Source organism: Typopeltis vanoorti, chromosome 24 (assembly GCF_054136105.1).
Source record: "Typopeltis vanoorti isolate ZY-2024b chromosome 24, IOZ_Tvanoo_1.0, whole genome shotgun sequence".
Taxonomy (NCBI): Eukaryota; Metazoa; Arthropoda; class Arachnida; order Uropygi; family Thelyphonidae; genus Typopeltis; species Typopeltis vanoorti.
The window spans coordinates 43,273,811-43,296,698 of NC_143572.1; the positions used below are offsets into that span (position 1 = coordinate 43,273,811).

A 22,888-nucleotide genomic window follows, 5' to 3' on the forward strand; every position below is an offset into this window, starting at 1 on the left:
AAATTTTAATAATGAGGTGAGCAATCTCATCTGGCCTCTTTATTAGTTTGCAGTTTCATGCAGAAGCTCTGCATGAATGAATTCTTTTCATATGATATGTTTAGTGATTGCTTTGTGACCTGGACTTTTATATTCTGAAATTTGCTAGGGCCAATATCATAAAATTGCCACAGTGTAGGATGAACATATACACATGGGAAGGAAAATCAGTGTCGAACTTGATTCATGCCTCATCTTATATCATTATGTTGTTACCTCCCAATTTATTATTGGGGCAACACACTAGTAAAAAGATTTTTGAGGTCATCTTTACACCTCCTTAAGTACAGCTGCAAGAACTTTGCAACATTTCTCTTTGATTTTGAAAGTCCAGGTTTAAATCCTGTCTAGGATGAGGAAGTTTTATCCGAGTTTGTCAGATGGTTGGTGAGTTAGCCAGTTTCAGGTGGTGGTGGTGAAAGAAAGATTTTTTTTTTTCCTATCCCATAAAGCAGATAAACTGGCCAGAGAACCACACAGTTAACAGATATAATATAAAGCCTTAAATGATGATGCCAACAATTCCAACCTAGACATCCTCAATACATGTATGTTCATCAGATTAAAAGATCATATAGCATGACTCATTGTGCCACTGGTTAATTTCTATGGTCCAGGCTTTTTTCTACTTTGAGCTATGTAATTAATATACAGTATATTCACTGTTAATAAAACCTTGTAGATAGTAGTTCTGTAAAAATTCGTGGCATGCAGGTTCAGCTCTCTGCAGTTGTAGCGATGCTTGTAGGATTTTTTGCGACTGCTCTGCTCACATCTCAATATACAATTCGATGATGAAATGAGGCCATTTATTCTCATGGAAAGGCTTAGACGTTGGTTATGCATTTTCACTATATAATTTAAGGAAATTACAACGTACTAGGATATACATTAAAATAAATTTTAATATACTTCAATATTTCGGCAATGTCACGTTGCCATTTTCAAGAACTTAAGTACAAGACATGTGCACGCAGGCACAACAAAAACAGTAAGTGAGGAAGAAGTAGGAAGCTATTATTTCTCCTAAAGTCCTGATATTGTGCCCTCTAGTGGACAATGTTGGTATTCTTGTGCGATTGGACTGAAGGGCTTCTGATGTAGGTTTCCCAAATTTGGGGAAGTCTCATGCAGCCAAATTTGTTGAGGTTTGGATCGTTTCTTAGGGCTGAAGTTGATTCCATGAAAAGCCTTTCATATCTGTATTTGCTACTGTGTATTATCCTGGCTTTCTTCCACCGTATTCTATGGCAGGTATCCAGCACATGGTCAGCAAGACCAGAGTGGCTGTATTGGTGAAAACGGATGTAGTCCTTGTGTTCTGAAATTCTCATATTTGCTGTCCTGCCTGTTTGGCCAAAGTAGGACAGCTTACAGCTGCAAGGGACCTGGTATACACCAGATAGGTCTAGGGGGGGAGCTTGGTCTTTAGTAGAGCGGATAAGGGATGCCAATTTTTTATATGGTCTGTAACAAGAAGTTAAGTTATGTTTTTTTAAGATTTTTGTGATTTTTTCCGAGGTGCCTGGGATGTAGGGTATGGTGATGGACTTAGAGTAATCCTTGTTGTGAGGGGGGGGGGGTTGTGGTTTACTGATTTCAATATTTGGGGGGGGGGTTCAGCCCTAAGAAACGATCCAAACCTCAACAAATTTGGCTGCATGAGACTTCCCCAAATTTGGGAAACCTTCGGCCCAATCGCCAACATTGCTTGCTAGAGGGCACAATCAGGACTTTAGGAGAAATAATAGCTTCCTACTTCTTCCTCACTTACTGTTTTTGTTGTGCCTGCGTGCACGTGTCTTGTATTTAAGTTCTTGAAAATGGCAACGTGACGTTGCCAAAATATTGAAGCATATTAAAATTTATTTTAATGTATATCCTAGTACGTTGTAATTTCCTTAAATTATATAGTGAAAATGCATAGCCAACGTCTAAGCCTTTCCACGAGAATTAAGATTATCCATGGAGATGTTATTGCATGTAAAGCACACCATTACGGTAAATTGAAGTTGAAGCTATCAAGACAACTGAATCGTCTCACCTTCCTGAAGCACTGCTGGGATAACCAGGTAATCCCTAACTGTGTGAAATTCAAACACCGTTTCTCTTTGCAAAAGGCACTTCGTATTTATAACTGTGCCAGCCAAGCCTTACTCAGAGAACAAATTGCCGCCACTCGCCATTTCCTGAGTGAAGCTAACTCAGCTATACAGGCACTCGAAGATGACCTTTCAAGCACCTTAAACCACGAAATTCGGTCGATTTTATACGACATCTCGTGCACTGCAGCGGAGAAAGAATTTAAAAAAGTACGAGATAGACACATCAAAAAAATTTGAAAATTTAAAATGGACGCGATCTTGAAACTGCAACTTCCTACCGAAACGGTAGTTAACCTGTCGTCCCTTAGTGTGAAACCTGAAGCGCTCGACGCCCTCGCATGTGGCCACAACTTCGCCACTGCGCCCAGAAGAATACCTGCTGAGGATATCATGATATGAATTGAACGCGAGATTCGACACCTTCCAAGCCACGTCGCCAACGATATTAGACTGGATGTAGCGTGTGTTCTGACCAAAGCTAAACCACCTAAAACCAACATGCCCAGTAAAGAAATTAAATCTCTATTAGAATTAAAGAAAAAAAAAAAGAAATAATAATCACCAAAGCTGACAAAGGGAATGCCACAGTATTACTTAACCAAAAAGATTACACTGGTAAGCTGAAATCTCTATTGTTAGATCGGGCCACTTGCCTCCCTATCCAGTACAATCCCACCAACTCACAAATTAGAAACTCCACAGGCTCCTTAAGAAGGTCACTTCTGGGCCTGTGGAAATCACTAACAAATTAAAACCATATAACTCCAAACTCCCCCCCGTATTTATGGACTCCCAAAAATTCACAAGGAAAATGTGCCATTACGTCCCATAGTGGATGGCATTGATTCCCCCACACACAAACTAGCTAAACATTTGGCCAAAGCTCTCTCACACTATACTGGCAACACACCTTCATACATAAAAAAACTCAGCCCACTTCAAAGCCAGCATAGAAAATCTTACACTCAAACACATTGACATAATGGTCAGTTTTGATGTCTCCTCCTTATTCACAAATGTCCCACTCAAAGAATCCTTAGAGCTAATCTAATCCAGGCTAAATTTCCTCCCGATATCACTGCCCTATTTCAGTTCACAATGAACTCAGGCTATTTTGTTTGGCAAGGAAAATTCTACAAACAAATAGAGGGGACAGCCATGGGTTCTCCACTCTCCCCACCCTTGGCCAACTTTTATATGGAGACGTTTGAAGAGAAAGCTTTAAACTCTACCCCACAAAAACCAACCGTTTGGCTTCGCTATGTAGATGATGTATTCGCTATTTGGCCACATGGCTCCGATGCACTCCTCTCCTTCTTAACACACTTAAATAACCAACACCTCAGAATCAAATTCACCCTGGAAGAGGAAAAAAAACAACTGCATTCCTTTCTTAGACACATTAGTCACCCGCCAGCCTGAATGAACCTTGGTTTTCTCAGTATATAGAAAACCCACCCATACAGGCAGATACATTCACCAACAGTCCCACCACCCCTCCTCACAAAAATATGGAGTCATTAAGACACTACACAACAGGGCTAAACTTATCTGCTCGAATGACAATGCCCTAACCACAGAACTAAACCACATTCTCAGCCAATGGCTACCCTCCTCCCCCCCCCCCCAAAAAAAAAAAAAAAATCCAATAAATATTGAAACCAGTAAACCACAACCCCTCACAACAAGGATTACTCTAAATCCATCACCATACCTTGCATCCAAGGCACCTCGGAAAAAAATCACAAAAATCTTAAAAATATATAACTTAACTTCTTGTTACAGACCATATAAAAAATTGGCATCCCTTATCCACTCTACTAAAGACCAACCTCCCCCCCCCCTAGACCTACCTGGTGTATACCAGGTCCCTTGCAGCTGTAAGCTGTCCTACTTTGGCCAAACAGGCAGGACAGCAAATATCAGAATTTCAGAACACAAGGAAGAACACAAGAACTACATCCATTTTCACCAATACAGCCACTCTGGTCTTGCTGACCATGCGCTGGATACCTGCCATAGAATACGGTGGAAGAAAGCCAGGATAATACACTGTAGCAAATACAGATATGAAAGGCTTTTCATGGAATCAACTTCAGCCCTAAGAAACGGTCCAAACCTCAACAAATTTGGCTGCATGAAACTTCCCCAAATTTGGGAAACCTACATCAGAAGACCATCAGCCCGATCGCCCAAGAATACCAACATTGCCCACTAGAGGGCACAATCTGGACTTTAGGAGAAATAATAGTTTCCTACTTTTTCCTCACTTACTGTTTTTGTTGTGCCTGCATGCACGTGTTTTGTACTTAAGTTCTTGAAAATGGCAACGTGACGTTGCCAAAATATTGAAGTATATTAAAATTTATTTTAATATATATCCTATTACGTTGTAATTTCCTTAAATTATATAGTGAAAATGAGGCCATTTATTTTTTATAGGACACATTTCCTATAATGGAAAGTGTTCAAGTTTTGATAGGATAGAGTTCAAGCTGAACTCAAATTGCAACTTAAAAGATATTTATACCCTTATGTTAAGACATTATAAATGTTGAATATTTATAGTGTTTTGTCACTAAAGAACGAAAGAAAAGAATTTTTAGAATGTCAAGTCCTGGTGATTTAATCTTTTATCACATTTAAATTAATATATAATTTGGAGGGTAACTTTTTTTTTTTTTTTTTTTTTTGCATGGATTCACAATGATGAAACAAATGTTCATTGTTTTAAGCAGTGTATTAAAATAGATATGACACCTGTTTTTGAGCCAAAGGATAGAGGTTAGCTTAGGAATACAACAATTCGTTTTACTCTAGTAAATATATGAGATCAGTGTTGTAAAGAACCTCTTCCCCCATTCTATAGACAAAATAGCGCATACAGTTAACAAGCATAAAACTCGTCTCAACATAATTGTAATCTGTTCAAAATAAGTATTATAAATATGTTAAAATATTATAGAAATGAACATTGACAATAGACACATGCCTGTTGTCATTATTTTTGGAACATACCTTTATTTTAAGGCATTGCAGTCTCATGTGGGAGTGATAAAAATCCTTGGGAGTAGAATGAACAAGTTAATAATATACTTTAGTTTATTATTATTATTATTATTATTACGGGCAACTCCAGGGAGTCATTAGACTCATCGAGGGAGGCCCCAAATCATTTTCATCACAACTATTCGACATTCATACAGTATCTAACATACCTCGCCTTAAACTCATTCACTGTCACAGCATCCACCACAGACTCAGGGAGCGCATTCCACTCATTCACTACTCTAAAAGTAAAGAACCCAGCTCTAACACCTTTACTAACCACACTTTTGCCCAGTTTCCATGGATGTCCCCTAGTCCTCCCACAACCAGCCCTGTTCTCAAAAATATCTTCTGAATTAATTTTATAGAAACCCTTCAGTAATTTGAATGTCTCAATCATATCTCCCCTCCTCCGCCTATCAACCAATTTTTGCAACCCACAAATCCTCAACCTGTTCTCATACGGTTCATTCCACAGACATGCTATCATCTTGGTCACTCGCCTCTGGATCCTCTCCACCTCCTCCCCATCAAGAAGAAACCTAGGTGACCAAATCTGAGCACAGTAGTCGAGATGAGGTCTTATCAAGGCTCGATACAGAGGAACAATAACCTGCTTGTCTCTGCTTGTCAACGTATTCTTCAACAACCAAGTGATTTGATGAGCTGATTTGGCCACTTTTGCAATGTGTCCCCTAAATTTCAATTCCTTATCCACCAACACTCCTAAATCTCGTGCCTCATCAATTTCCTGGAGCACGGTTCCACCAATGCAGTAAACTGCCTCCCATCTTTTCACCCCAAAATGCATAACCTTACATTTTGCCACATTAAATTGACATCCATTCTCCCTAGCCCAGACCTCCAATCTATCCAAATCATCCTGCAAAATTTTGACGTCATCTGCATTCACTATTGCCCTACCCAACTTCGCATCATCCGCAAACAAATGAACTGTTCCTCTCAGATCCTTTCCTATATCATTTATGAACAAATTAAACAGCAGTGGTCCAAGAACAGATCCTTGTGGTACACCACTAGTCACAGGCCGTCTTGTGGACTCTACTCCCGAGTAAACCACTCTCTGATATCTCTCCGTCAACCACCCTCCTATCCATCTCACCAACCCTATGTCCATTCCCATATGCTGCAATTTACTGATTAGAATTCCATGTGGTATCCTGTCAAAGGCCTTAGCAAGGTCCAGCAGAATCACTGTAAACCCATTACCCTTATCCAGTTCAGCCGTCACTGTGTTATAATACGTGAGCAAGTTACTGAGGCATGACCTACCCTTCACAAAACCATGCTGTCCCCGATACAGTATCCCATTTTCTTCTATCCAATCTTGTATTTTCCTCTTGACTATTTTCTCTAAGACCTTGATAATGATTCCTGTTATGCTGATTGGCCGGTAATTTTCAACAGCAGCCTTGGAACCACCTTTGTGCAGTGGAACTATTTTCCCCTCTTTCCACCCCCTTGGGACTGACCCAGTCCTGAGGCTCAAATTAAACATAATGGTCAAGGGCACTGACAATTCTTTGGCCGCTTCACGTACGACACGAGCTGGTATACCATCCAATCCCACAGATGTATTGACATTGAGGTTCTGTAATAGGCTAGTTACCTCTACCTCATTCATCACAATTCCAGTATAAGCTGTTGGTTCCTCCATTTCCGCAAAGCCACCACTTGGATGATATACTCTTGCAAAGTGCTCGCTCAGTAATTCCACAACATCGACTGATTCAGTTACCTCCCTACCCTCAGCATTTTTTAAGATCATTCTAACATGAGCATTTTTCCTTTTACTTGCAACATATTGAAAAAACTGTTTGGGATTCTCTTTAGCCTGCATGGCCAATTTCCTTTCGTAATCTGCTTTTGCTTTTCTTACCACCCTTGTTACCATCCTGGCCTGAGCTTTATACTGTTCATGCACCTGATGGTCACCCTTCTCCTTAAATTCCCTCCACAATTGTTTCTTTTTTTGCAGCTCAAGCTTAATAGTGTTATTCATCCATTTAACCCCTACCTGATTTATTATTCGGACTCTTGGTATACAGTCAACCATTGCCTCCTGCAAACAGTTCTTAACCACCTCCCATGCACCATCAACATCCAGCCCTTGCAGTTTTACATGCCATGGCATTGAGCCAAGCACACACCTAAGCTTGTCATACTTACCAGACCGGTAATTCCACATATACCCTGTCTTAATTGTAAATTCGACTCCTTTAGCCACCTCCCAAGTCATGACCTTATGGTCACTCTCACCAATTGGTGGCAACATGGTCATGTTCTTTACAGCTACATTCTCAGTTGCAATTACTAGGTCCAGCACTCTCTGCCCCCTGGTATTTTCCAATACATGTTGCCGTAGATAGTTGTCCCTTAATAACTGCATAAAATCCAATTCCTTCCTCCCATGTGCCCTCTCCTCTTTCCAGTCAATGTTACCATAATTGAAATCACCCATAATAATTACCCTCCTTCCATTCATTTCTTCTATTTGCTTATGCATACTATTCCCACCATCCACTCCATCACCCGGTCTATAGTAGCACCCAATTGTATATTTTGTTCTGCTAGATTGTATCTCACACCAAACAGCCTCAAATGTGCTTTTTTCCCCATCCTGCAGTTCAACTTCTATACTCCTTGGCTGAAGCTCATCAGCTATCATCAATAACACTCCTCCCCCCTTTTTATTCACCCTGTCACTCCTGAACACGCTATACCCATCGCATTCAATCCCACTAGCTTTATCATCTTCTGTCAGCCATGTTTCACTAATACCGACAACCTGTGGCCTGGAAGTGCCAACCATGGCCAAAAACTCTTCCTTCTTGTTCCTAATACTCCTGGCATTAGTGTACATGAATCGCAGAAGCCCATTTGTCCCATCCCTACTTTGATTCCTTATACTAATTATCCCATTCTGATTTGTTGTCCGTCGTACTCGCCCGGGCATAATATACTCATTCATACACTTAACTGCCCCCCCTAAAGTCTGCATATCTACTCTCCCCCCCTCTTAATAAATCTAGTTTCCCTGAGTCTGTACATCCACTTCCACATCATTCATCAACACTCTTTCAAGTCTCCGTACACCAACTCCATTCAAATGTAACCCATCCATCTTATATAAGTCCTTTCGCCCATCGAACTCATTCCACACATCCACAAATTCCACACCACTCTCCATGCATAACCCACGCATAAAGTCATTGGCAATTATGGCCCTCCTTCTAAACACTTCGCTGTCATACCGCGGTAAGATACTCACCATCCTAACTCTCTCACTCTTCTCTTTTGCTACCTCAAACAACTCCCTCACATCCTCTATCATTTCCATTTTGTCCTCTTTCAAATCATTCGTTCCTGCCACTATTATCATCTCTTTCACCCTCTGTTTTTGCAGTCGAATAGATTCGCTGACGTCCTTTATGTTCGCACCCGGCTGGTACGACTTCGTTAAACTCTCAATTATTACGCCTCTTAATAGCGAATCCCCATACAGCACTCGCTCCTTCATTTTATTGACGTTTACGTACATTCTATTATTTGCCGTCACAGACTTCCGCCGGTTATTTGTCGGTACGTTCAACACACATTTTTGCATACGCTCCAGTTGTCGTTTGACTCTGTGTATCACGCCATTTAAACGGGCAATTTCGCTACTCGCATTTATCTCACCATTTTCATTATCGATCAAATCATCCATTCCTTCGGTGTTTCTACCTTCATTTACACTTTCAGCGACGCTCTCACACATATCTGGCACTACCACGCAATTCTCTAGTACACCGCCATTTTCTACATTCTGACTACCGTTAACGATATCAGTCTCGATACACGAAACACGCTTGAAGTCCTCATTCTCTTTACACTTTCTACACATATTAACTCCACTATCACTTTCTAACCAGACTCCTACCGCTCTTCGCAAGGCATACATCTCACAGACAGCACATTGCATAAATTCTTTTACATCAAAACTCTTAAGCAAGCATGGCGACCTGGCCGCCATTTTTTTCTTTATCGGTGCCATGTGTACGCTATCTTTTCTTAAAAATAATAATTAAAATAACAGAAAACACGCAAAAATTGCACAGACACACCAAGAAACAAAAAGCAAACAATACTACTTAAAATTCTGGTAAAATATCTAATGTTAACACAAAATAATACTGATCTTTTCAGGAGCTCTCAACAAGCCGACGATCTAATCCGTGCGACACCAAGCGACTGATAACTTATCAAAGATAGATTTACTATCTTCCATAACCAATGTCTTAAACACTGATCTTCTCATCCAGTCTCAAGTATGGAGTGGAGATAATCTAGTGAATTTCTGTGCTGTCAAAATGCAGTGTTGATAACACAGACTTTCACATCTGGCTTATCTTGGAATAAACATAAATCCATGGTCTCCTTAGCTTCCAAAAATTTTGGTGTTCTTTTTTCATTCAAAACACTACTCTCCTGCTCTTTCTTAAGAATTATTCACCAAGATTGTATACAGAAGGCAATCCACTTAATAAGTGCCCTCACTCCTCTCTCTCTCATTATTTTCTCATTTTTCCATAATGTTTATAAGATTATGCCTGCTTTTCAAGAAACTTGTTAATGGATTCCCTCTTTCTCATTAATGACATACAGAGTGCTGTTGTGTTATGTTTCATGATCTCTTGAAATTAGATTTAATTTTTGAAAGTAGATTTGCAGACAATGTTAACAAAGAGAAACACCACTGTCACCCTCCATGCAACTATCCTTGTTCTCAGGATAATTTCATTCCTTGTCTTCACTGACTGTATACTAGTAAAGTGCTTTCAATAATGCTAGCTTGAGCTTGTAAATAATGAATTTTAGTCAGTACATTATTTATATGCATTATAGTTTCAAGTAGTTTTGTTCCAGAAAATATGACATGAATCATTGCAGAAATTATATGGTACTATGAATAACTTGATATTAAAGTTGATATTAAAAATAATAATAATAATACAGTTCACATCCTTGACAAGATAAAATCTTTCATCTTTTGATGGCAAGAGAAAATCTGGAAGAAAAATATCATGGCTAGGCAATATAAAAAAACTGGACTAAACTGAATACAGAGCTATTTAAATTGTACATGTTTTGGTCATAAAGTATTACAAAATAAAGATTTATTGTTACATAGACCATATATTTATAACGTACTTAAGCTCTTACAAATTGCCTACCGGTTTTGTTAGTAACTGACTAGCTTTCTCAAGGCTTGCATAGTACAAAAAAAGGTAAATGCAGAAAAGGTTTAAAAATACAAAGCACCGTTAGTACCTGTTAGGTAGCTAGGGTGACACGTTCGCGTGACATAACTACTCATCATCATGAACACGCGTTACATGCAAATGCCTAATATGATTATTTGCGTACTGTGGCTCTGTTGAACTGAGGGAGTTAATTAGATTTTTCCAGATATCGTTCAGAATGGCCCCTTGATTTCTGTTTAGGTTACTTCCCATACGTAGTACAACTGCCGCTTCTTTAAATACTCGATGTCTGTAATCGTCGTCTACGTAGGGCATGGAGCTGTTATTCCAGTCTATAGTGTGGTTTGAAGTTGAAAAGTGATGTGCCAATCCTGAGGTGATCGTTCTATTGTGATTAACATCGCCTACATGTTCTTTCTGTCTTATTTCCCGGCTTCTCGAAGTCTGTCCAATGTAGGAAAGACCGCACATGCACGGAATATTATACACACCTGGATATTTATAAAATGGCACACTGTCTTTAGGAGATCTTAGGACCTGTCTTATGCTATTTGTTAGTTTAAATACAACCCTGATGTTATGTGTCTTTAACAATCTTGCAATTTTTGTGGAAGTTGATCCTATAAAGGGGATGACTGCTGTTGAGATTTGCTGGGCGACTGTTCTTTCTTGTTGGTTATCTTTGTATAGAAATTTGTTGATGATGTGTCTAGGATAACCATTTTGTGATAAAGTTGTAGCTATTTGAGACAGTTTTGTTTGAACTTCTTCCTCGTCAGAGATAAATTTTCTAGCTCGATTTCTTAGCATGTGGATGATGCTGTGTTTCTGTGACCTATGATGGTTAGAAGAATAATGTAGATATCTTCCAGTGTCCGTTGGTTTTTTGTAAATCGACAGTTTGATACTGTTTCCTTGTCTTTTTACTAGTAAGTCTCCAAGAAGTGTAGCTGTTCGTTATTTTCTACTTCTAGAGTAAATTTTATTTTATTGTGGAGTGCATTGATTCTGTTAACAAACATATGTAGGCTTTCTAAGTTGTCTTTCCATATGATGAAGATGTCATCCACATATCTCCACCATATAGAAGGTTTAGGAGTAATGCTGGTGAATATTTCATCTTCAAATTTCTCCATGAAAAGGTCTGCACATGGTGGCGACAGAGGGCTGCCCATGGCTAGGCCTTCTAATTGTTTTTATATCTTGTTAACTTTGAAAAAATTTGATTGTAGGCAATGCTCGAACATCTTTGTGATATCTGCAGGAAAGAGATCTTTGATAATGTAGGCGATGTTAATCACAACAGAATGATCACTTCAGGATTGGCACATCACTTTTCAACTTTGAACCACACTATAGACTGGAATAACAACTCCATGCCCTACGTAGACGAGGATTACAGACATCGAGTATTTAAAGAAGTGGCAGTTGTACTACGTATGGGTTACTTCCCAAACAGAAATCAAGGGGCCATTCTGAACGATACCTGGAAAAATCTAATTAACTCCCTCAGTTCAACAGAGCTACCGTACGCAAATAATCATATTACGCGTTTGCATGTAACGCGTGTTCATGATGCTGAGTAGTTATGTCACGCAAACGTGTCACCCTAACTACCTAACAGGTACTAACGGCTCTTTGTATTTTTAAACCTTTTTTGCATTTACCTTTTTTTGTACTATGCAAGCCTTGAGAAAGCTAGTTAGTTACTAGCGAAACCGGTAGGCAATTTGTAAGAGCTTAAGTACGTTATAAATATATGGTCTATGTAACAATAAATCTTTATTTTGTAATACTTTATGACCAAAACATGTACAATTTAAATAGTCTAATGAAACACAAAGTTCGGTGCTTAGAAAAGGAAAAATGCAGAAAGGCCAAGCTATTGAACCACTTAACTTTCCTAAAAAGGTGTAAGGATTTCTCTATCATCCCTAAATTTCTTATAATCAACGGGCATATTAAATCCATACAAGCCATCCGATCCATACATGAATCGGAGATTCTAAAAAAAGGTTTTAAATTTTCTATCACTCCTAATTACATCCCAAAAATGGACTTTATGTGTGGAATTGAAAAAAGTCTCTACCCACTACCACAAGGTGTAGCCAACGACATTAGATTCAAAAGCACTATCATCCTAGCAACAGCAAAACAAACACAACTGAATACCACTCCATATGATAGGAAAGCTATTGGGGACTTAAGGAAGAACAAAGAAATAATAATTATGAAAGCAGACAAGGGGAATGCGACCATTATCCTTAACTCAAAAGACTACATTAAGAAGTTAAACAACTTACTATCTGACAGTTCCATGTACAAAATCCTCACCAGAGATCCTACAATGAAGAACCACAATGAGACAAACTTCCTGATCCGTAACATGAATACTTGGCCTGAAGAACTAAAACGAAAACTTAAATCCTCACATCCCATCACTCCTAGACTGTACGGGGCGCCTAAAGTGCATAAAGAAGAAGTGCCACTTCGTCCGGTTGTGGATGGCAAGTTCTCCAACGTACCTATTGGCTAAGCACCTAGCGAATTTACTTAAAGGAAAAATTAGAGTCCTACTTAAAAAATTCTCAACACTTTGTGGACAAACTAGAAAACATAAAAATTACACAAACAGACATAATGGCCAGCCTAGATGTAGTGTCCTTGTTCACGAATGTACCAGTATAAGAAGTAATGAACATTATCAAAGATCTCTTTCCTGCAGATATCACAAAGATGTTTGAGCATTGCCTACAATCAAATTTTTTCAAAGTTAACAACAAGATATACAAACAATTAGAAGGCCCAGCCATAGGCAGCCCTCTGTCATCACCATGTGCAGACCTTTTCATAGAGAAATTTGAAGATGAAATATTCACCAGCATTACTCCTAAACCTTCTATATGGTGGAGATATGTGGATGACATCTTCATCATATGGAAAGACAACTTAGAAAGCCTACATATGTTTGTTAACAGAATCAATGCACTCCACAATAAAATAAAATTTACTCTAGAAGTAGAAAATAACAAACAGCTACACTTCTTGGACTTACTAGTAAAAAGACAAGGAAACAGTATCAAACTGTTGATTTACAAAAAACCAATGGACACTGGAAGATATCTACATTACTCTTCTAACCATCATAGGTCACAGAAACACAGCATCATCCACATGCTAAGAAATCGAGCTAGAAAGTTTATCTCTGACGAGGAAGAAGTTCAAACAAAACTGTCTCAAATAGCTACAACTTTATCACAAAATGGTTATCCTAGACACATCATCAACAAATTTCTATACAAAGATAACCAACAAGAAAGAATAGTCGCCCAGCAAATCTCAACAGCAGTCATCCCCTTTATAGGTTCAACTTCCACAAAAATTGCAAAATTGTTAAAGACACATAACATCAGGGTTGTATTTAAACCAATAAATAGCATAAGACAGGTCCTAAGATCTCCTAAAGACAGTGTGCCATTTTATAAATATCCAGGTGTGTATAATATTCCATGCACGTGCGGTCTTTCCTACACTGGACAGACTTCGAGAAGCCTGGAAATAAGACAGAAAGAACATGTAGGCGATGTCAATCACAACAGAATGATCACCTCAGGATTGGCACATCACTTTTCAACTTCGAACCACACTATAGACTGGAATAACAGCTCCATGCCCTACGTAGACGAGGATTACAGACATCGAGTATTTAAAGAAGCGGCAGTTGTACTACGTACGGGAAGTAATCTAAACAGAAATCAAGGGGCCATTCTGAACGATATCTGGAAAAATCTAATTAACTCCCTCAGTTCAACAGAGCTACAGTACGCAAATAATCATATTACGCGTTTGCATGTAATGCGTGTTCATGATGATGAGTAGTTATGTCACACGAACGTGTCACCCTAGCTACCTAACAGGTACTAACGGTGCTTTGTATTTTTAAACCTTTTTTGCATTTACCTTTTTTTGTACTATGCAAGCCTTGAGAAAGCTAGTTAGTTACTAGCGAAACTGGTAGGCAATTTGTAAGAGCTTAAGTACGTTATAAATATATGGTCTATGTAACAATAAATCTTTATTTTGAATACAGAGCTCTTAATTGAAGCTACTAGAGATGGAAGTAAATTTGCAAAGGAAGTTGCTGAACTCTGTTAGGAAATAGCACTTAAAGAAGAAGATCAATGCCTTATACAGCAGAACCAGAACCTCTTCATTTCTAAAAGTTAAGGTCTTCTGCATAATTGCCATAATCCAATATAATGTCTTCACAATTTGTGCAATGTGACCTCTGAACTTCAGATTCTTGTCTGCCACCACTCTAAGGTCTCTTATCTCCTCAACTTCCTCTAAAATTTCCACACCAAGTGTACACTTTGCATCCCATTGTTACCTACCAAATTTCAGAACCTTCACTTGGCAACATTGAATTGACAGTTCCGTACTCTAACGCACTCATACAATCTATTCAAGTCCTCCTATAAGGCCATAATATCTGCTTGATTCTTTGGAAAACTCTGAAGAAAAACATTGATTATTTTTAACTAATGAGGTGTGTGGTCAAGTTATCTGCAAGAACAGAAAAATCAAAACTCCATCCCTGTGGATGCAAAAGAAGAAGAAAGCATGTCAAAAGTTTCTAGCAAGTAAATTAGCCGAAACCCTCCGAGAATACATGGAAAAATTCAAGACATCTACGTTATATCTATGTTATATATCAAAGTGGCTAAATGAGTTATGGGACGACTCTGGTAAGAAAATAAAAGATAAATATGTGGAAGGCAGCAAAATTTTTGGAGGTTATTGAAAATTTTATAAATGGAAGGAAGAGTACAGTAAAAGAAATCAGATGATATAGTTGACATAAAAACTGTTGAAAATTATCTCACCTGGTTATACTCAAAATTAAAGATGCCAAGAAAATATATTCTTGGTTTAATCCTTCATTCAAGTGCAAGCAAACAGTTTGCTCATGAAGTATCTTCATGACTGGGCTACTTGTATATAGAGTCAGTGACATCACATCAATTCCCATCACCATTAAATGGTATTTATTGTCTGTAAATTATGTGTTCTGATGCCCATTTTGCCTGTACATAGGATGAAAAACCTGCTATGACATCAGCTGACTTGCCTTAAAATGAAAAAAGCCCATATAAAGATTCTTCTTGTAACCACAAAGAATTGAACTTAGGCCTTTTCCAAACGAAGAGAAAAGCATTTATGTAGCATTGTTTATCCCCATTCAAATCTTTCCTAATATCATTAACATACAAGTTAAACAGCAATGCCCCTAAAACAGACTCCTGAGGTACATGCTGCTCGTATTGCATTTTTGCTACATGGAATTAAGTATTACCACTCATCTTATGTGCCTCCATAATGCCTTCTTTCTTTGTGTTAAATGCTTAATCTGTTCATTCATCTATTTAATACGTACTTTGTTTAACTTTCTGCCCCTTGAAATATGTTTAGACATTGCTTCTACAAGATAGTTCTTAAACAGCATCCAAGCAGCATTGATCTCCCATCTCCTCTTTCCATGATACAGCTTCAAGCTGAGCTTCTGATAATCACTAGCCTTGTAGTTCCACGTATACCCTTCTCTCAAAGAAGTCCTCGCATGGATGTCAACCATCAGGTAATCACTTCATGGTCCCTCTCTGTCCTTTCTGTCTTTACAAAAAACATTATTCTCTTCCATCTCTATTCCTATCAGGATGTCATCCTCATCCATAATAACATCCTTTAATAGTATGATCAAATCAAAGATCCTCATGTGCCCTCTGCTACATACTGGTAAATATTTCTGAAGTAGTAAGCCCTCAGAAACTCATGAAATTCATTTTCTTTACATCTGGTTGCTATCTTGTAATCCCAATCTACATTCTTCATCATCATCATGAACCATGTGCACACTGCCCGTTGGTGTCTGATGTCTCTTTCACTATCTTCTTCTACCTTTCTTTGTCCAGTGTCACAGTTTCTGTAACTTCATTCCACAACAATCCTTTATGTCATCTATCCATTCTCTGTATGGTCTACCTCTTCTGTTTACACCATCCATAATACCAAACACGAATCTTTAGATTCTTGCTCATTCTGCAGATATGTCCAAATAATTGCAGCTTCTGTTGTATAAGTTTCTGCATTAAATTCTCCTTGGGTCATATCTTCCGCTAGAGCTTTTCAGTTGTGATTTTCTGTACCCATCCTATTCTTAGAATCTTTCTGTAACAAGTTCTTTAAAATGCCAAACATTTTCTTAATTCCTTATTTATTACCCACGTTTCAGATCCATACAGTAAGCTGCTAAAGATGTATGTTTCTAGTACTCTTAATTTCATTTGCAGGCTGATCGCTTTACTTTTCCAGATATTATCCATTATCCTTCAGATTTGTTCTTTCCTTTGCAATCCTGATCTTTATTTCTTTTTTACAGTTCAAGTCATATGTCATTTTACTTCCCAAATATGTGAATTGTTCTACATTTTCTATATCAGTTCCATCCACTTGTATCTTTTGTTTCATGTTCTCTCACCAAATACCATTGTCTTTGTTTATTCCAGGTTCATAACAAGTCCAATCTCTTCCCTTCCTCATTTAACAGTTTCAGTGATTTTATTATTATTGTTATTATTCAGGCCTCCATGGAGTCAAGAGACTCATCGTGGGAGGACCTTCTTGGAAACACACTCTATCATACCACTCCTTGAACTTATTGACCATTTTTGCTCTCACCACTCTATTAGGCAATGCATTCCACTACTCACCTTCTTGCTCATAACTTCCAGGGATGGCCCTTTGTCATCGCTCCTTCCCGCTGTTCCACCAAGTGAAAGAACTCCCCAGTGTCAACCCCGTAACTGCCTCTCAGCAGTTTAAAAGTCTTGATCATATCACCTCTTCTTCTTCTATCCACCAAACTCTGTAGTCCACATTCCTTCAGCCGATCCTACTAACATTGTGTACAGTCCTGAAACCATCTTTGTTATCTGCCTCTGTACTCTTTTCACAGTTTATTTATCCCCTTCAAATCCTGGGGACCAAATTTGAGAACAATAGTCTAAGTGTGGTGTGATCAGAGTCATATACAACAGAATGATAACTCTTTTATCTCTGCAGGTCAGCATCCTTCTCAGTATTGTAGCAATCCTCTGGATTACCTTCGCCAGCTTTGCAATATGCTCTCTGAATTTCAGTTTTCTATCAATCATCACCCCCCCCCAGATCTCTTGTCTCCCCTACTTCCTCCAGTACAGCTTCTCCAATTGAGTAGCAGCCTCCCATTGATGTATCCCAAACTTCAAGACTTTACATTTTGCTGCATTAAACTGAAACCCTCATTCATTTGCCCATCTGTCTGGTTTATTCAAATCCTCTTGCAAGGCTGCCACATCTTCACTATTACTAATAACCCTGCCCAGCTTCACATCATCTGTAAACAACTGAATATCACCTTGCAATCCATTGACAAAGTCATTGATATAAAGGTTAAATGATACAGGTTCCAGTACTGAGCCCTGTGGAACTCCACTTGTAACCTTGTGCCTCCTTGATATTGCCCCACCATATACAACTCTCTGATTCCTGTCAGACAGCCGATCCTGAATCCAGTAGACTAACCTGACATCTAACCCCATCTGCTGCAACTTAAGTATCTGCTTATCATGTGGTACTCTATCAAATGCCTTTGCAAAATCCAAAAAAATGGCAGTATATGCCTTTCCCTCATCAACTTCTCTTGTCACTTTATTATAAAAGGCAATCAATATCACTTAAGCAAGAGCACCCCTTAACAAATCTATGTTGAATCTGACAGATAACATTATCCTCATCTGCTCAACACTGTATATGATCCCTTACTATTTCTCTAAGACCTTAACAACTACTGATAACACACAAACAGGCCTATAATTGACTGCTACCACCCTTATGCAATGGCACTATCTTACCTTCTTTCCATTCCCTGGGTACCTCTCCCATAGCCAGGCTTTCATTGAAAAGCCAGGTCAACAGAGCTGTCAGTTCTTTAGCATATTCTCTCAAAATCCATGATGAAATACCATCCAGTCCCACAGCTTTACAGACATCCAGAGCACTAAGTATCTGGAACACACTGTACCTCTAAACCTCGAGCCTACCCTATCCCTCTAGTATTAAAAACTTCTGAACAACTCTCCACCATGTTTTTGTAGTTCTCTTTTGTCTTCTTCAATAATAATGTCATCTGCAAATCTCAGATTGTTAATTCCCATCCCATGTACTGATATTCCTCTTGCATCTTCCTTCATTTTGTCCATTGCTTTTTCTAAATGTGCAATGAAAATGCTTGGTGATATTGGTTCCCCCTGCCTAGTACCTCTGCTTGTTCTAAACCATTTCCCCAAATCTTCACTTAATCTAACTGCTGCTATTGCATTCTTATACACATCTTTTAATATGGCTATTAGTTTTTCTATCATTTTCTGATTGATGCTGTCAAAGGCCTTCTGAAAATTCACAAAGCAAGTATATATGTTTTTGTTTTTTTCTGTTAGCTTTCTCTTCTATTAGCCGCATTGTCAAAATCTGTTGAATTGTACTTCAATCTTTCCTAAATCCTGCTTGCTTGACTCAATTGTGTTCTCAATCTTTCTGTCATTATCATCACTTTATCAAGGTGACTTGTCAGAGCAATTGTTCTATAATTTTTACATTCTAGCTTATTTCTTTTCTTGTATAATGTCACTAATATCGATTTCACCCACTCCTCTGGCATTTTCATTTCCTTCCATGCCATGTTACATTTCTGTAACCATACTTTCGCCACCGTATTTAATCATTTCTCCAGTGATGTTTTCATTACCAGGACTCTTATGGTGTTTTAGCTGGGCTGTAGTTCAGTCAGTATAGATGAAGCTCTTTGGTTGGGTTCAATTCCCATCGGCAATGTGAGGAAACTTTTTTCGGTGAAAGGTAAGTTAGCCAGTCTCATATGGAGGTAGGGTTTTTTGTCTCCTTGGCAAACTGGCCTCATGGACATATACGGATTACAGTCATGAATATGTCCCAGCCATATGCCAGTCCCCAAGCATGGATAAAAGTGGGGGGGGGGGGGCAATGGTGAACTATCCTGTAAAAATCTCACCAGGATCACCTAATTTTGTAAGCATTGTGGTCAATGCTTACAAAATTACCTAGGGTTGGAAATGACTGACGGCAAAAACCACCACCATACTCACTACCCTGGTGGTGATATCTACTTCAATTTTTCAAACAGTTTCCCAACTTCATCTAATTCTAGTTTTTCTTCATATAGCTCACTACAGTATCTTGTCTACTGCTGTACAATTTTATCTTTATTCATCAATACTTTGCCTTTTTCATCTTTAATTGTGATCTGTTTTGGTTACCACTTTCTATTAATGGTTCTAATCATTTTGTACACAGCCCTAGTTTTGTGCTCTCCATAGTGCTTTTCTATATTATTGCATTGAGCTTTTAAACATTTCATTTTATCCATTCTGACTGCTTTTTTCACCTCATTACACTTTCTTCTATATCACTCCTCTGTTTGTTCTGATGTGTCCTTTCTTATCCTCGGCATTCTCTTCTCCTGTACTAATCCACTTCTTGTACTGTTTCTTCAACTGCATTTTCTATCACCTTCATTACTCCTTTCACTCTTAGATTCAAAGTTTTTTCTTTTTCCACACATTTCAGTTTCTCCTCTAACACTGTTCTCTACTTTCTGCTTCACTTATTTTTGCTGTATCTCCTCGTTTCTGATGATTGAATTTATATTTTCTTTTTAATTTCAACTTGATGTTTGCAATCACTAAGCTATGATCCCAATCTATATCTGCTCCTTGAAAAGTTTGACACTGCTGTACTGATGTTATCCATCTTCTTTTAATTGTAATCATATCAATCATGTTCTTAGTTTTCCCATCATTTGATTGCCACATCCATTTTCTACATTCCTTTTGCTGGAATCTTGTGTTACAGATCATCATCTCATGGTCCATAGCAAATTCTAACATTTTTTCACCTCATTCTTTTTCCAAAACCGTATTTTCCCATGACACTTTCCCAACCATCATTTTCTGTTCTGATCTTGGCATTCCAGTCCCCTTCAATAATTAGTACATCTTTTTTTGGTATTGTTTTTATTGTCTCTATCAGATCTTTGTAAAATAAATAAATATTCTCATCGGTACTGTCAGATGTGGGTGCATATATCTGGACTATTGATATGTTAAATGGTTTTGCTTGAAATCTTGCTACCATGATTCATTCATTGACTGGTTTGTAGCCTAACAGTGCCTCTCTAGCTGTTTTGTTTTAACTATGACAATCTATATTGCCATGATTAAGATCACACATAATGATCACCCTTTTTCTATTCACTTGGCTAATTTGCTTATACATTCCATGATCACTACCCTCCACATTACCAGGTCTATAGCAACATCCGATTAAGAATTTCATTCTGTTCACCTGTATCTCAACACCAGACTGTTTCAAACTGCTACCACTATTTCCCCTTTGCATCTCTGCCTTGTATGGACAACTCTTTTTATCATCAATAGCACTCCACTTTCCTTTTTATCCTTTCTGTCTTCATGAAAAACATCATACTCTTCCATCTTTATTCCTGTCAGGATATCATACTCATCCAATCATGTCTCACTTATTCCAACAAATTTTGGATCAATCAATGCAACCATTTCATTTTTCTTGTTTCTGATACTTCTAGTCAAACTCTTTTTTTACTATACTTTCTACTATACAAACATAACTGCTCATTCCTGGATCTATAAGTTTCATTGATACCAATTGCCTTTCACTGCCATGTTGTATCAGAGCACTAACAAGAAGCAATAAATTTAAAGGAATACTCGATTAGAAATTTAGCCAAACACTGCATTCCGCACTCAAATATTTCACAGTAACATTCAATCTCCAAATTAGATAATATTGACACACATTAAATACAAAATTTATTTATCTTTTTTTTTGTAGCCTACATGATGACTGACATGCAATATTCATCATCTAATGGCCAAAAAAACCAAGCTAAAACCAAAAGCTAAATATTCTTTTTAGACTGCATTCAAGAAGAACGTAGTCTAGAATACATATCAATAAGTGAGGTTGAAAAAACTATTAAAATGCGGACAGACGAAGTAGATGATATTTAACCAGAAATGCTCAAATATGGAGGAATAGAAGTTGTACAGTGGCTACTGCATAATTCAAAAGGCTTGGTCAGAAGATCGAATTCTGGTCAATTAGAACAGTGCTTCCCAAACTTATGGATGTGAAGTAGCTCCTTTGGAAAAATTAAAATATTTCACAGCCCCATCGAAAAAAAATTCGTAATACAGATATATATATATATATCATTATAATATTTATTGTATTTATATTCAATATAAAACATACACAGCGAATATTGCAAATATCAAATGCACATTCGACATGGCACACTTAGTCTTAAAACATTTTAAATTTGTTTTCATTATTCCACAGCCCCCTTGGGGCCCGTTAGTTTTGATCTTCCCAGATCTTTGAGTTTTAAAGATCTCCCCCACAGTTTGAGAAGTGCTGAATTAGAGTACATGTCATAATTTCCATCTGTAAAAAGTGAAATAAAAATTAATGTGAGAATTAGAGGAATTTCTCTACTAAATGTTCTCAGTAAGATTTATGCAAAGCATGCTTGTATTCATCTCTTATATCATAGCTTAATGACAGACTCTTGTTTCCCTTTTTTGAAATAAGCAATAAGTGCAGTCAAAATACTGACCAATCACTACCACCTCGATCCTCTCTGCAGTAATAGAGAAAGTCACGAATACTCAACTTCTTCATTAATTAGAGGCCCATCAGTTAAACAGTGACCACCAATCAAGATCAATGGCTGATCTTTTATCCTTCATCACCTACCAAGGGACAGCCATGGAAAGGTTTGAAGAAACATGTGCTATTGTCATAATGTTTCCAGAGTTTTTGAATGTGCTGGCATCAAGGCATTTATAAGCAAATTGCCATCATTTAGTCTATCTGCCACCCTCATTATTTGGGTAGCTAGCTTTCTCTGGTTGTTCACTGTATCATTGTGGATGATTTACTCTCTCTCTCTCTCTCTTTAAGCAATAAATTTAAAGGAATACTCAATTAGAAATTTAACCAAACACTGTATTCCACACTCAAATATTTCACAGTAACATTCAATCTCCAAATTAGATAATATTAACACACATTAAATACAAAATAAATTTTGTATTTAATGTCTGTCACCAATATGGGACTCTGTTCTATCACTTGCCCTCCTTCCATACATAGATGACCTACTCTCACTCACTAATCCATCCACAACTTTGATGATGCACTCCATTCATCCTACTCATTCAACAAACCATGTGGTCCTTGCATACTAAGCTT

General features: G+C 38.0%; 1 protein-coding gene across 3 annotated transcripts in view; it reads left to right on the forward strand.

Annotated features, from left to right (window-relative positions):
* Nucleotides 1-22,888, forward strand: part of LOC150093135 (triple functional domain protein-like) — a 396,873-nt gene that overhangs the window by 365,841 nt on the left and 8,144 nt on the right. The window lies entirely within an intron of this gene.